The sequence below is a fragment of the Colobus angolensis genome, unplaced genomic scaffold, assembly GCF_000951035.1.
Source record: "Colobus angolensis palliatus isolate OR3802 unplaced genomic scaffold, Cang.pa_1.0 Scaffold174, whole genome shotgun sequence".
NCBI lineage: Eukaryota > Metazoa > Chordata > Mammalia > Primates > Cercopithecidae > Colobus > Colobus angolensis.
In genome coordinates, this window is record NW_012114866.1 from 4,994,310 (window position 1) to 5,010,798 (window position 16,489).

At 40.0% G+C, this 16,489-nt stretch overlaps 1 protein-coding gene across 1 annotated transcript in view; it reads left to right on the plus strand.

The window, feature by feature from the left end:
- DLG2 (discs, large homolog 2 (Drosophila)) overlaps positions 1-16,489 on the plus strand; it is a 2,293,993-nt gene that overhangs the window by 512,358 nt on the left and 1,765,146 nt on the right. The window lies entirely within an intron of this gene.

Consider the following 16,489-nt stretch of genomic DNA (forward strand, 5'->3'; position numbering starts at 1 on the left):
GATGCCTCGCCCTGGTTCAGCTCTCGCTGATCGGGCCGCAACAGCTGACCAGCACCTCTTGTCCGGCACTCACTAGTGAGATGACCCCAGTACCTCAGTTCAAAATGCAGAAATCACCGGTCTTCTGTGTCCTTCGCGCTGGGAGTTGGAGACTGCAGCTGTTCCTATTCGGCCATCTTGCTCCGCCCTCCCGATTCCTGTTTTCATTCCTCTCTGTGACAGTCGCAGACTGCAGCTGCTTCTAATTGGCCAACTTATCTGGCACTGGCACCCCTTGAGATATTTTGAATTTATGTAAATATTTTGTGTATCACCTTCTTTCCCAAACAATTATTACTATGGTGTCTTCCAGTTGGTGGTTTTCTGATTGCCTCATTTCTTCTACACACATTTGTTGACATTTTCCTGTAAGGAAGAGCTTTCCCTTCTCTCCCCTCCCCCCTTTTTTTTTATTATTTGTTATGCCTTATTTGTGGAGTCCTAATTAGGGAAGGGGAGTTGGGCTGACGGGACCAAGAGAAAGCAAAAAGAGAAAGCCCTCTTCAGCATACAGCACAAACATCATCCTATAAAATCCGCAGCAAGTCTCTCTCTCCTGTCAGTCAGCTCCTCTCCTGCTGACCTACCTGTTGTTTTCTTAAAATGCATTTTCCTACTTTCTCAAATAAACCTGCCTTTCTTTACATACAGCTGCCTTGATAAATTCTTTTTATCACCTGTGCAATACCAGCCTCAGATAGTTGCCACCTGGGACATTATTTATCCTTCCTAACTTGACTTTTGTAGTGTTGGGCTCAGAATATGATACCTCAAATTATGGTACCTTGTCATGCTGAGTACTTTGAACTGAAGAAGATTGGAAGGGGCTTAGAGTTTCTTTGACCTTCTTCTATTCACCTTTCCCCACTATTTTTCCTCCCCAAGCTGAGTCATAGAAAGCAGAATTCCTCTCCCCTTGGGTGAGTCATAGAAACTAGAACTCCTCTTCCCCAAAGCAAGCATGAAACCCAGAAAGGTCACTCTTTGACCTCTCTTTTACCCTAAAGGTTCTTATGTGGCAAGTATCCTGCTGTATATATGGGGGGAAGGAATGTCATACAGAGACACAGGAAAAATCTGAACAAACGGGCCTTATTGAAGTTCTCTCTCCTCTCCCCTGTCCCTCCAGTCTATTACCATTAGATCATACCCCTTTTTGTCCAATCATGTTTCTTCACAACTATCCACTGCTTTTATCAGATTTATTTTGAAATATACAGTTTTCCTTGGGTCTTTGGGTCTTCATTTCCTTATGATGGCTCGCTCCCATGTGATGTGTAAACTTTTATTGAATTAAACTTATGTGCTTTTCTCCTATTTTTAGGCTTAGCCAGGAACCCTAGGTGGCTTGGGCAAACTTTTGCCCCCATTAGACAAATGAGATACACATATGTGTTTTTATTTTCCCTTCTTTCTTACATTGGGGCTCAGAAAATGATACCCAAAATATAGCTCTTTGACATGCTTAGTACTTTGAATTAAAGGAAATTAAAAGGTCTCAGAATAAATGACTTTTTGACTTTCTGTGTCTCTTCCCAAGCACAGGGTCAAACTCTCTGGTTTCTTTATCTGAAGCTACTCCAGAAGGAACATAATTGCTTTGGATACCTTCCCTGAAATGTTATTATTTAGAGAAGAGTAAACTCATATTTCAGGAAGAAAGACAGGAATATAATATACCCAGACAGATTGTCACAAACTATTGTCTGTTCTTAAGGTCCCATTCAGTTTCCAAACAGAGCAATTCACAAATGATCTGTTCTTGGGCCCAATCAACTCTCCTAAAAATCATTTACTACCCCTCAAAATTGCCTACATTCCCTCATCTCCTTCTCCTCTATCAAGAGGGTGCTATTTAAGCATTAGCCATCTCACTCTTTTTTGTGTCTCAATTTTGTATGGCTCATACATACTTTGTGCATACTTGCATGTTAATATATTTACATACCGTTTTCCATGTTGTCAGTTTATTTCAGAAAACTGGAACCTTCAGAAAGGGAGGGGAAAATTTCCTTTGCACCTACACTTACATGAAAGATAGCATATTATAGACACAGTTGAACTTCTCTTAGCCACAGGTTCTGCATCCACATATACAATCAACCTCAAATCAGAAATATTAAAAGACAATAAAAATAACAGTATGGCAATAAAAACAATACAAATAAAATACAGTAGTACCACTATTTTTATAGTGTTCCCATTGTATTTGGTATTATAAGTAATCCAGAGATGTTTAAAAGTATCTGGGAGGATATGTGTAGGTTATATGCAAATACTACTTCACTTTATATGAGGAACTTGAGCATACACAAATTTTGGTATCTGTGAAGGTTTCCGGAACCAATTCCCTATGGGTACTGAGGGGATGACCATGTTCTTTAGCACTTTGCTTGTTTTACTTTAACAGTGTATCCTGAAAAAAAATTCTATGTTAGTTTATAGAAACCTTTTTTATTATTTGCATACCTGCATAGTAATCAGCCAGACTTTTTAAAGGTTTGCAATGACAAAGACATTGACGTAATGAAGTACTTGATACTACATGAGACCAACTACCATAAACAACTATAAAACTGGAAATGTGTGTGAAAGTTACATATTTTTTGTCCTATTTCTGCAAAATTTTTATAAGCTTTAAGTTATTTTGAATGCATTTAAAAATCAAGAAAAAATGTAAAATAATAAGTCTGTGAGATCTTTACTTTTAAAATGTTTTCCCATTTGACCCCTTTACTCTTCCCCATCATTTCTCACCTCAACCCTTTTTTGATTCCCTATTTTTTGGGATAATCTAAATTTTTTGGCGTAATGTCTAAGATTCTCCTAAACTGGCTTCTGCTTACCTTTTCTATTTTATTTCTAACAACTTTTTGCCTTATGGTTCATCAATACTAGATAAATGTAGTTGTCCAACTACATCATTCTGTTCTAATACTTCAAAATTGAATTGAAATGATCTGTTTATATACTTGTTTCACTTCACTCTACATTCCTTAAAGGACTGGCATAGTGAGCATTTAATGTTCATTGAACTGAACCTTTGTTGAAGTTTCAGAGCATATTGTCTGTACTTCATTTTTGATAATCAAAGCTTTCTACATGGTTTTATAGTGACTTTTATATATATATTTATTTGCTTTCTTACACTGAATTGTTTTTGGACACTGTCTTCTTTGTGTTTTCCCCAAAACATCTTTAATGCTTTGCATGTAATAGAATTTAATATATGTATATTGAATCAACAAATAAATTGGACACTTTTCTTGATAACTGATACTCTCTTCTCTTGAACTCCTAGGTTGTGCCTAGTTTTATTTTTCTGTGCCCAGTTTTTCAAGGAATCCTGAGGCCTTTAGGCTAAGATAATGAAGTTTATTATTATTTCAGCAGAGAACTACTCAGTTTAAACTTATCCATTGTTTGTAATGCTGAAGTAGTCTATAAAGTGGTAGCATGCTGTTTTCTGTAAAATAAAAGTGTAGGGGAAAAAAATAATATCTTTTCCTTATCCATTGCTAGGTTCGTAGCTAAGACCCCTATAATAAAAGACAGATTAACAAGAGAAATGCATATGCATTAATTTAACGTAAGTTTTACATGACACAGAAGTGAAGACCCAAAGAAACAGGGAAACCTGTGTATTTTTATGCTGAGTTTGATGAAGACTGGATAGCCATGCAGAAGTATGATTGGCAAAAGAGATATGATCTAATGGTAATAAACTAGGCGGACTTAAGGTCTGTTCAGGTTCTTCTTGTCTTCTCTGTGTCTTTCAGCACAAGGATGTTCTTTCCCTTTGAGTATAGGGAGGTTTCCTGGATATGAAGGTTTTTATCACTTGCTTCAGGATGAGGGGAAAGTGAGAGTGGCCTTTCTGATTCCGCTGTTTTCTCCAATGCTACATGGCCCTGTTTTGGGGTAGCATGTTCTGAACCCCACCAAAAGACTCCTCCTCACCTCATACCTCTGTAGTTTGTAACATTTCTTTTGTATGAAGAGAATAGTATAGAGTTAAGTAAGCTAGGCATTCTATAAATATGAAACCCAGGAAATATTAATATAATTGGATTACTCCAGAGCACAACTGGGATCTGACGCAGGCTGATCTGTACCCTTCACATTCTTAGAGGATGGGAAGGGGCAGTGCTTCCCAGTGACCTGGCATCATAGAACTCTGTTTAACTTTTTTGACTTAAATTTTTAGAGTTTATATGGATTTCGGTTCCTGCAAGGACACAGATTTTGTACATGATTCTCATTAGTACTAACATTCATTTCCAAAGAAAAGAATACTGGGTTCAAGCAAAATAGTATAAATAAATAAAAAAGTAATCTACCAAACAGTTAAATCACTGAGTACTTATTTACTCTACAAAAGTGTTCTAGATTTTTCTAAGTTTATTGTAAGATTCTTCTATACAGGAAATTTTTCTGATATGTATATAAAAGATGAATACATTTAAAGTAAAGTTGGCAAATGTTTGTCCATACGTATTGTGTAATCTAGAATATACTTGTATAAACACTGTGTAATTAAACAACTTCATAAATATCTATGTGCATTCACTTTGTTAAGGCACTATGAAGGATGTCAAAATGGTAATAAACTTATTGCGTTGAAGGCTTTAAATCTACTTGAATGGAAAAGATAAATATATAAGCAATGACAAGTTTATTCTTCCTTTTTTATATTCTAGGTTGTTCCTAAAGAGATCAGGTGGACTAATCATTATTAAAGGTGTAAAGGAGAAGAATATTTCCTAAAGGCATTATAGATTGAGAGAGCTCATCCAGTTGTAAAAAGTGAGAGGATCAGCACAGCCTTTGTGGAGGAGGGAGTCATAAATCGTCCTTAAGAATTGGGTAGTGGAATTACCAAGAGCCAGGTAGCCAAATTGGGTTCTGAAAAAAAAGATGATTACATTTAGATAGAACAGATTTGAGGTACCAATGTGATTTTTTAGAGGAAATACAAACATGCAATTGAAAATGTAGGACCAGAAATTGGGAAGAATGTCTTCCTAAAGGCTATATTAAGAATCATTGAGTAGCGAGTATTGAGAGAAGTGATAAAGGAATTTCGAAGTAACAGCTGATTCAGGAGTTAAAAGGAGGAAGAGAAAATGACAGAGAAGGAGAGTTCAAGAGATTGATTGGCAAACAGGAGAGAGAGATGTTTCTGAATATAGGTAAAACTTTCAAGAAGGAGGAAGAGGTCAATGGTGTGAAATGTCAGAAAAAGTAGAAGATGAAGACTATAGAAAGAGAAAGGTTCTAACAAATTTTTGGGTAGCACTGATGCTGCTGGTCTGGGGATCACAATTTGAAAGGATGAGTGGGCAGTAAAGATGTGATTCAGGAGTTTAGTGTAGTAGTTAGTTGCGTAGGCTTTTCATTTGGACAGAACTAGAAAGACAGTGAGGACTAGAAGGTTCTTGGTGAGTTTTAAGAGTTTAGTATTCAGGGAAGAGAAGGTAGCCTTTGGGGATTAATACAGAGCTTGCAAACTGGCTGCCCTTACGCAAACTGCAGCCCAGGTTTATATTTTGTTTGGCCTACTGCATGTTCGTTCAGATGGTATTTTAAAAATATATAGTTTCTGTCAAAGAACAAAATTTCCTGAAAACCAGTTTGGTCATTAAATTAAATTTGTTGAAATCAGGCAGCCTTCCATCTATGAAGTAGAAAGGTGTTCTGATGAGCTGAGCAGAGCCTATTGACCTTATAGGCAGAAAGGAGCTGAAAGAAGCAGAAATAAGGAATAAAAAGCAGATTGGTCATTTCAAAGTCCTTTCCTTGTAGAGTTAAAACAGATGAGACATTCTTATCAGGCCAGTTTACTTAGGTGGGGCCATGGGGCCTCTTCTAATGGGTTGCTGCGAATTTCTTGTTCTTTAGAAAACTGTCCCATTTTAAAGGCTAGTTTGATTATGTGTCACCTAGCATGAATGACTCCGTTCTGATTTGGTCTGGTCTTTTGGGGCCTAGTGAAAGAACTCAGTCCAAAACAATGGCCTCCCATAACCTCTTGTTTATGTTGTCAACATTTAGAAGTCAAGATATTTCACATAAAAGTTCAGACTTCTAAGTTCTCTTGATAGCTTTAAACATCTGGCAACAAATGCTTGGAAGTGACTAGAGACTGCACTCATTAGACAGGCATTAATTTTCCATTGTGCCAAGAATCATCTATCTCTTCCTAAATGTGTCTTATACCTTGCTAACTTGCAATAATTTAACATTTGTTAACTAGATCAGAGGTTTTCAAACTAGCATGTGTCAGCATCACCTGGAGAGCTCATGGAAACACAGACTTTAGGGCTCCACCCCTACTGGTTTGATTCAGTAGGCTGAAGAGTTGATCTTGCTAAGACATTGTGGGTGGTGCTGATGCTGCTGGTCTGGGAACCACAATTTGAAAGGACGAGTGGGCAGTAAGAAAGTGGCTCCAGAGTTTAGTTTATTAGTTAGTTATGTAGGCTTTTCATTCAGGAAGAAATAAGTTCTGTTCTCTCACCCAGAAAATAAAGATCATAAGCCTACTTCATGAGTTGCTTTTTAATCTAATAAGATAATGCACATAAAATATATATCAACATTCTTGAAGAGAGGCCTAGTTTATTGTAACTCTTCATTAAATGATTTGGTTGTATTGTTGCTATTACTACTTCTATTATGTCTTTCAACAGAATTGACTCTGGGGAGGAGAAAGTCAGAGATAGATTAAAGTTTTGAAGTGATCAGGGTCTTTTTTTTTAAATGAAGGAAGAATAAAAGCATAGAAGAAATTTACTATTTCTATGACAGCATAATTGACAGCAAGTTACCAGGGGATGGAGTAATGGTGGAAACATAAAGACATAGAGAATCAGTCATGATATTGAGACTGAGTGCTTTGTATGTATGTATATATGGGACAACATCTTGTACGAGGTAGGAAGATTGTAAATCCCAATGGGGCCCAGGGTATGCCACCCAAAAATGACTGTAGGAGACTGAAGTGCCAGCCCCAAATATTCCTCTTTGGCATACTGATTTTTTTAAAGCTTGTTATTTTGTGAAACTGCAGACACTGAAGTAGCTCTGAAAAACTCCCCTTTTATGAAGGAAATTTACATTTATATAGGAGATTTTCATTAGTAAAGGTATTTGTGTCAGAAAGAGTTACTCTATGACAACTTTTATCAGATGAGAGACTTTGATCTGCATAACAAGGCAACCTTTTTTCAATATACATTTCTTCCCCTCACCTTTCTATAATTTGGCTTCACCAGCCCCAGAAACCCCAAGCCCTTATTTCTTTCTGTAGCTCAGAATGCTAAATAAGCTTCAATCTGGGGAATAAGGGAATTCTGTCCCTTTTTTGAGTTTCATATTTTTGTGAGACTCCCATGCATACATGGGTACACATGTTATTAGAATAGTTTCTCTCCAGTTAAGCTGCCTTATGTCAATTTAATTTGTAGCTCAGCCAAAGAATGTAGGAGTGTAGAGGAAAGCTATTTTTCTCTCCCCTACAATCCAAGGCATCCAACTCAGCTATAGGATGGTTAGTAAGGTGGAAGAAGACCCTATGCAATGGGTGGCACTATCTCCATATTTTCAATGATGATAGTCATAGAATTTAAATATTGCTTCCTTTCCACATAGATAGTAGGTGGAAGTGAAAGGATTTTAATCCATTTCCTCCTTACTCTAAAATTCATGCCCTTTCCTTCAGAGCATGCTGCCTTTCAAGCCCACACTATTTTCTATTAGATCGAACACTCCTACTTGCCTAGATAATCTCCTTTGTCTTCAGTATTATTTCAACGTTATATCTTTCAGGAAACCTTCATGATTCCACAGTCTAATATAGATGCTCCTCCCATACTTTCTATTATCATGATCTATATATGTAATATAAATTACTTATTTTTATATTTCTCTGGCCAATTAGAGTTCCTCAGAGGACAGGCAGTCCATATTACTGTCATTTTGTCTCCAGAGATCAAAAAATATTTGCTTAATAAATGAAAAATATGCAAGATTAGATAAATAGTGTATTAGTTAGAGTTCTCTACAGGGACAGAACTAATTGTGTGTGTGTGTGTGTGTTTGTGTGTCTATATATGTGTATATATGTGTGTGTATATATATACATATACATAGATATAGATATTAGTTTATTAAGTATTAACTCACACAATCACAAGGTCCCACAATAGGTCATCTACAGGAAAGCCAGCCAGAGTCCCAAAACTGAAGATCTGATGTTCGGAGGTAGGAAGTATCCAGCATGGGAGAAGGATGTAGGCTGGCAAACTAGGCCAGTCTGGTCTTTTCACGTTTTTCTGTCTGCTTTATATTCTAGCTGTGCTGAAAGTTATTAGATGGTGCCTACTCAGATTAAGGGTAGGTCTGCCTTTCCCAGCCCACTGACTCAAATGTTCATCTCCTTTGGCAACAACCTTACAGATACACCCAGGATCAATACTTTGCATTCTTCAATCCAATTAAGTTGACACTCAGCGTTAACCATCACAAGTCCACGTGTTATCATCTTGAACCCACATACATCTCCTGAGATCATACATAATATTCAAATAAAGACAATAATGAGGCCACAATTTTATCTAACATAATACAACTATTCTTCCTACAACTGGAAATGCACCAATCCCCAACCCAAATACTATTACATAAAGTTAACAATATTTCAATGCTGATATGAAGTCAATAAATTTTATGTCACATAATAAAGGAAAAAGGAAATAAAATGAAGATATTTTCTTAGTATAAGTGTATATATGGACACACATGTTTTTAACAAAAGAAGGAAGAAATACTCATGACAATTACAATCCTCATTCTTGCAGCTGGTATTGATGACTACCTTCTACTAACCATTCTGTATTCCCTTTGCCTTCAGCAAGCACCTCAGTAGGTTGTGTGTGTTTTTTTTTCCTGGTGGAGTGACCCAAACCTTCATTCCTGAAGGGTCTGGGTCATTTGTAGTCCTTCCTGGATTGGGCTGTTGTCATTTCCCATTGACCTTAATGGCAGGGCATGGTAATACTAAGAGACACCCTAATAGATCTGTATTCCACACATACACTTCCTTACCTCTGTTGTGGAGTAGTACACTGATTTCATTTTGACAGTCTGGGTCAGTCACCCCAGCCAATGCTGTAACTCCCTTCTTAGCCTGTTGACTTCAAGGTAGGAGGAGCCCAAAGTGTCCAGGTGACAATTTTAACTTCCAGGTTAATGGAATCGTGTCTCCTGGGGGCAGCATTTGTCACTCTGGAAATAAGATGTCTAGGCCAGCAGAACATAATGTTGCAGGAACAGGGGCAAAAATTTTGCTAGTGGATCACTAGGAGTGATGTTGAGTGGTGCCACTTCCACTTCCAGCCCTTGATTCCTGGACCTGTGAATCCTGACTATGGGAGAAAGAGTAGCATATATTGGATGCTGATTCAGAGCATACACAGCCTTCTGGAGAATTTTGGCCAAGCCCTGCAAAGTACTGTCACCTAGTTGGTGTTGTAATTGTGACTTCGAAAGGATATTCCACCATTCTGTTAATCCAGCTGTTTCAGGATTATGGGGAACATGGTAAGACCAGTGAGCATGAGCATGAGCCCACTGCCACACTTCTTTAGCTGTAAAGTGAGTGCCTTGGTCAGAGGCAATGCTATGTGGAATACCATGACAGTGGATAAGGCATTCTGTGAGCCCACAGACAGTAGTCTTGGTAGAACAATTACATGCAGGATAGGCAAATCCATATCCGGAGTAACTGTCTATTCCAGTGAGAACAAACCTCTGCCCTTTCCATGATGGAAAAGGTCCAATATAAACCTGATACCAGGTAGCTGGCTGATCATCCTGAGGAATAGTGCCATATTGAGGGCTTGGTGTTGGTCTCTATTGCTGGCAAATTGGACACTCACCAGTGGCCATAGCCAGGCAGATCAGCCTTGGTGAGTGAAAGTGCATGTTGCTGAGCCCATGCATAACCTCCGTCCCTACCACTATGGCCACTTTGTTCATGGGCCCATTGGCCAATGACAGGTGGCTGTGAAAAGAGGCTGAGTGATGTCCACAGAACAGGTCATCCTATCCACTTGATTATTAAAATCCTCCTTTGCTGAGGTCACTCGTTGGTGAACAATCACATGGGATGTTACACATATCTTCACAGTTTTTGACCACTCAGAGATCCATCCACATACCCCTTCCCCAGATTTGTCACCAATTTTCCAATCATGCTCTTCCAAGTCCCTGACCATCTAGCCAAACCATTGGCTACAGTCCCTGAATCACCATATAATCACATATCTGGCCATTTCTCCTTCCATACAAAGTGTGGAACCAGGTGCACTGCTCGAACTTCTGCCCACTGGGAAGATTTCCCTTCACTCTTGACCTTCAGTGATGTCCTAGAAAGGGGTTGTAGTGCTGCACCACTTTGGGTGGTGCCTGCATATTGTGCAGAACCATCTGTGAACCAGGTCCTAGTCTTTTCTTCCTCTGTTACCTGATCATAGGGAAATCCCCATGAAGCCATTGGTGCAGGCTGGGGGAGAAAAGGTGGGGTGGCAGGAGTGGACACCATGGGCATTTGAGTCACTTCCTCACGTAACTTACTTGTGCCTTCAGGACATCCTCGAGCCCAATCACATGTATACCACTTCCATTTGCTGATGGAATGCTGCTGTGCACGACCCACTTTATGGCTAGATGAGTCAGAAAGCACTTAGTTCATGATAGGCAGTTCAGGCTGCATGGCAACTTGATGACCCGTAGTCAAACGTTCAGTTTCCACCAAAGCCCAATAAGGGGCCAAGAACTGTCTCTCAAAACGACAGTACTTATCTGCAGAAGATGGCAGAGCCTTACTCCAAAATCCTAGGAGACTCTGCTGTGATTTACCTATGGGGGCCTGCCGAAGGCTCTAAACAGCATCCCTATCTGCCCCTGACATCTCAAGCACTATTGGATCTGCTGGGTCACATGGCGCAAATGACAGAGCAAGCTTGCTCAGCAGCCCGGACCCATTGCAGAGCCTTCTCCTATTCTGGAACACACTTAAAGTCTTTTGGGTCACTCAATAAATGGGCTGGAGTAACATACCCGAATGAGGAATGTGTTGCTTCCAAAATCCAAGTACACTCACTAGGCATTGTGCCTTCTCCTTGGTTGTAGGAGGGGTCAAATGCAGCAACTTATTTTTTACTTTAGAAGGAATACCTTGACAGGCCCCACACCACTAGACCCCTAGAAATTTTACTGAGGTAGAAGTTCTCTGAATTTTAGGTGGATTTATTTCCCATCCTCTGGCATGCAAATGTCTCACCAATAAGTCCAATGTGTTTGCTACTTCTTGCTCACTGGATCCAATTAGCATAATGTCATCAATGTAATGGGCCAGTGTGGTATCTTGTGGAAGCAAAAAGCTATCAAGTTCTTTCCAAATAAGATTATGACACAGAGCTGGAGAGTTGATATACCCCTGAGGAAGGACATTAAAGGTATGTTGTTGACCTTACCAGCTGAAGGCAAATTGTTTCTGGTGGACCTTATGAACAGGAATGGAGAAAAGGTCATTTGCCAAGTCAATGGCTGCGTAACAGGTACCAGGAGATATTTTAATTTGCTCAAGCAATGAAACCACATCTGGTACAGCAGCTGCAATTGGAGTCACCACTTGGTTAAGCTTACGATAATCCACTGTCATTCTCCAAAATCCATCTGTCTTCTGCACATGCCAAATAGGAGAGTTGAATGGCGATGTAGTGGGAATTACCACCCATGCATCTTTCAAGTCCTTGGTGTTGGCACTAATCTCCACAGTCCCTCCAGGGATGCAGTATTGTTTTTGATTTACTGCTTTTCTAGGTAGAGGGAGCTCTAATGGCTTACATTTGGCATTCCTACCATAATAGCCCTCATCCTACCAGTCAGGGAGCCAGTGTGGAGGTTCTGCCAGTTTGCAAGTATGTCTATGCCAATTATGCCTTCTGGCACTGGGGAAATGACCGTAGAATGAGTCCAGACCCACTGTAAGTCAGACCCAAGCTAAAACTCCATTAATTACTTGACCTCTATAAGCCCCTACTTTAACTGGAGGACCACAATGACCTTTTGGGTTCCCTGAAATCAACGTCAGCTCAGAGCTAGTGTCCAGTAATCCCTGAAATGTCTGAACATTTCCCTTTCCCCAGTGCACAGATACCCTGGTAAAAGGATGGAGGTCTCCTTGGGGAAGGAGAGAGAAAAATTAACAGCATAAATTGTTGGTAGTGTAATGGCGTCCTTCCTCAAGGGGACCCGACCTCCCCTTCGTTCAAGGGGTTCTGGGTCTGTAAACTGATTCAAGTCTGGAAACTGATTGAGGGGCAATGAATACCTGTTTTTACAATTCAAATTAGTCTTTTGTCCATTTGACCTAGAAGTTTTCTGCTTGTATAAATTAAGAATGCAGTAGGCTTCCTATCAATTTCACTCATAGAAATACTATGATTAGTTAGCCAGTGCCAGAGCTGTATATGAGTCAGACTATTCTGATTGCCATTTTGCCTCTGCTGTCTATTATGGTAGCTATGCCCACCTTGCCTTTGAAGGTTGAGTGGTACCCCTTGGCCCCTGCCACCTCGGGATCCCATTATTCCCAGCGTATTTAAATTTTGTAGTTCAGTGATTGCGGTTCCCACTGTTAGATCTGACATACAGAGAAGAGCAATTACAGGGCCCTTCAAAGATGCAGGTGCTGCCCTCACAAATCTATTTTGCAAGGCATTGGTCAAGAATATATCTTCTGACTTTTCCAGCTGGGATGAGTAGATCTACAGTGACTAATGCACTCCACCATCCCAGTCTCACTAAGCTTTTGGATCCCTTCCTCTACAGTACACCAAAGGAGATCAGGCATTTCCAGCTTCCTCACAGTAGGTCTTTTAATCCATGTTTCAGCTAACCAAGCAAATAAACTATTACAACCTTTTTTTCACTCGAGCTGCAACACTAAATGCAGAATCCCTACTTAGTGGGCCCAGATCAATACATTCAGCCTGATCCAACCCTATGTTCCTTCTACCGTTATCCCACACCCTTAATATCCATTCCCATGTCTGTTCTTCAGATTTTTGTTTATATAAATTAGAAAATTCAAGTACTTCTTTTTGAGTGTAGTGTACCTCCTCATAGGGCACACTCTGAGCCTCACCTGTAGGGTCCACTGGGATGTCAGTCTGGTTATAAGTCTAGAAGCAAACAGGGCTGTTGGGGGTGGCTCCTGAGGAGAATCAACATTATCTTGCCTGGCAACTGCCTCAGGGGAGGTCATCACACTGTTTCCTCAGGCAGCGAAGGGTTTATCTCCTCAGACAAAGGTGGAAAGGCTGATGACAGCATGGGTCTGGGAGGGGATGTTGCCACTACTGGGAGTGGGGAAGCTATTTCTTTTGGCAAAAAAAGTTTTGTCAGAGCTTACAAACTCAGTGTCCCCAGCTTCATGAGAGGCCTCCCAAACATTGCCATTCCAAGTTGCAAGGTCCCATTCTTTTCCAATCAGTGCCCTCACTTTAAGGGCTTGTGTCTGTTTTCCCACAATTTCATGTCTTTCTCTACAGGAGATAAGACTTTCACTTAGGGCAATCTTAGCAGATTTGAGGCTCAGTATCTGCTTCTGAAGCTGGGATTAGAATCCCTGATTTCATCATTTCCTTTCATCACTTTGTCCACTGAACTCAGGAGCAACCAACCAGCTTCGTTATATTCCTTGATTCTCCACATATAGTCAAAGATATTATGTATAGAGTCACTAAACTCCTTGCCTGTCACAAATGGTGAATCAGGAATGTCAAATGTATTCATTTTGCATAACTCTCTAAATAGTTCGTGCCAAGGACTATCAGTGTTCTCCATACTACTGGAAGTAGAGTCCTTTGCATTTTTGGGTCTAATCATGTTAATTAAGCATCCAACTCCAGAAACCCCCAAACCAACGAAAGGACTTCATCCTTAATATTCTGACCCTCTAGAACCATAGACATACACATATATATATGAGTTTATTAAGTATTAACTAAGATGATCACAAGGTCCCACAATAGGCCATCTGCAAGCTGAGAAGCAAGGAAAGCCAGTCCAAGTCCCAAAACTGAAGAACTTGGAGTCTAATGTTCAAGGGCAGGAAGCATCCAGCATGGGAGAAGGATGTAGGCTGAGAGGCTAGGCCAGTCTAATCTTTTCACGTTTTCCTGCCTGCTTTATGTTCTGGCTGCACTGACAGCTGATTAGATGGTGCCCACCCAGATTAAGGATACCTTTCCCAGCCCACTCACTCAAATGTTAATCTTTTTTGGCAACAACCTCACAGACACATTCAGGATCCATACTTTGCATCCTTCAATCCAATCAAGTTGACATTCAGTATTAACCATCACAAAGAGATGCATAGATATATGAACAAATATATGAACCATGAATAAGGGCTCTGATCTGGCTAAAAGAAATACTGAGCTCAACCACCTTAGGACACACAGGTAGCCTCTGCCTGGGAAGTAGTCGTTTACTTTGTGCTTTGTCTATGATGGAGGATATGCCACCATGTTCAGTATGATGATGGATCCAGGTAGCAATGGAGCAATGGTGGCAGTGCAGGCTCAATCAGCATCTTGATTCCAGTGGGTCTCATCACAGGACAGGTCCTTACTATGTACATCTACATGAGAGAGTTAGTCAGATTGATGGCTCTGATTTGTTTGGATAGTTCATGGGACCAAAGAGGAGTGGCCCAAAGGGGGGAGCACAAAATAAAGAGCTCTATGTTGCTGATACAGAGGCTACCTGAGTATCCCAAGGTGGTTGAGTCTGACACTGCTCTTCATGAGACGGCACATCTTCTCAGTTTATTCATCTATCTGTGCATCAATTTTTCATCTAATTTAATCTTTATTTTTCATTCATTAAACAAATATATATTGATCCTGGAGACTGAAAAACAGTAAGATATCCTGCTTGTCTTCTGAGGTACTCTAATGGGACAGATAAACACACATAGACACACATGTATCAGATACACACACACACACACATATATATACACATACACATTAATGTAATTTGTAATATGCTAATTACAATGATAGATGTAAACTATGGGAGCAGAGAAGAGGAGCATCTACAATAGACTAGAATCAGAGAAATCTTTCTGTCCACTGTGGTTGCAAATTTCTCTCCTTTCACAACCAGTGCAGGTACATGTCTCTATGGCTATTGCCTGAAAAGGAGTGGAAATTTCTGCTCACCCACTCCTTTTAGAGTTGAATCTTAGAAACTGAGGCTGACCGGTAGGTTGGTGAGGAAGTTCTCCCAGCCAGTGGAGAATAGGCAAAAACCCTTTGGGAGCTGTCCTAGCCTGCAACCAGTTCAGAAATTTCTCCTCATTAATGTGCATTAAAGTGAGGGATTTATTTTTGATTTTTTTTTTTTGAGACAGTCTTGCTGTGTCACCCAGGCTGGAGTGCTGTGGCTCACTGCAACCTCCACCTCCCTGGTTCAAGTGACTCTCCTGCTTCAGCCTCTTGAGTAAGTGGGATTACAGGCACATGCCACCATGCCTGGCTAATTTTTATATTTTTAGTAGCGATAGGGTTTCACCATGTTGGCCAGGCTTGTCTCAAACTCCTGACCTCAGGTGATCCATCCTCCTTGGCCTTCTAAAGTGCTGATATTAGAGGCGTGAGCCACTGTGCCTGGCCTAAAGTGAGGAATTCTTATTATGCAGTCAAACATTCAATGCGGTCAGCATGTTTACTACCCAGTTCCTAAAGATGTTCCACAAAACCCTTTCATCAGCTTAGAAGTCTCTGATCCTTCCTCTTCCAGAACACTATGAATCTGTCAGCGTTCCATCCTTGTCACTGTCAAGAACTGTGAGGAGTTTAAGATTGCATCCTACTTGCAAACTAAGAATTTAGTCTGGCACAATTTCATTGATGCTGCCAAAAGAATTGTAGGACAGAGACTAATTACTTGCAACAACAGCAATAGAGTATCAACATTTTCTTGTACCAATTTATCAAGTCCCAATTTTTACAGTGCAAGGCAAAGATGGTCACATGATACAGTCATATGCAATGGGTCATGTTGTAGGTTGTGTTCCCTCAGTTTGGGTAACACCTATTTTATAATGGTCAGTAAGCAAACCTACCCGTTGCTTTGAAAGTAGACATTATTTTTATCATCTAAAGCTGTAGTTATAAAAAGATAGCCCAAAGCAAAGGCAGTCAGTGCCACTGCTAGTTCTGAGAGCTACAATAGCTTCCATAGAGATTTCTACAAGTATGAGAACTTACATAAAGTGAAATCAGCCCTCATCTTCATCTTCCCATTAACCAAGCTCAGCTTCAACCAGATCATCAATTTAGTTTTGAATAGTCCATGTTCAACACTC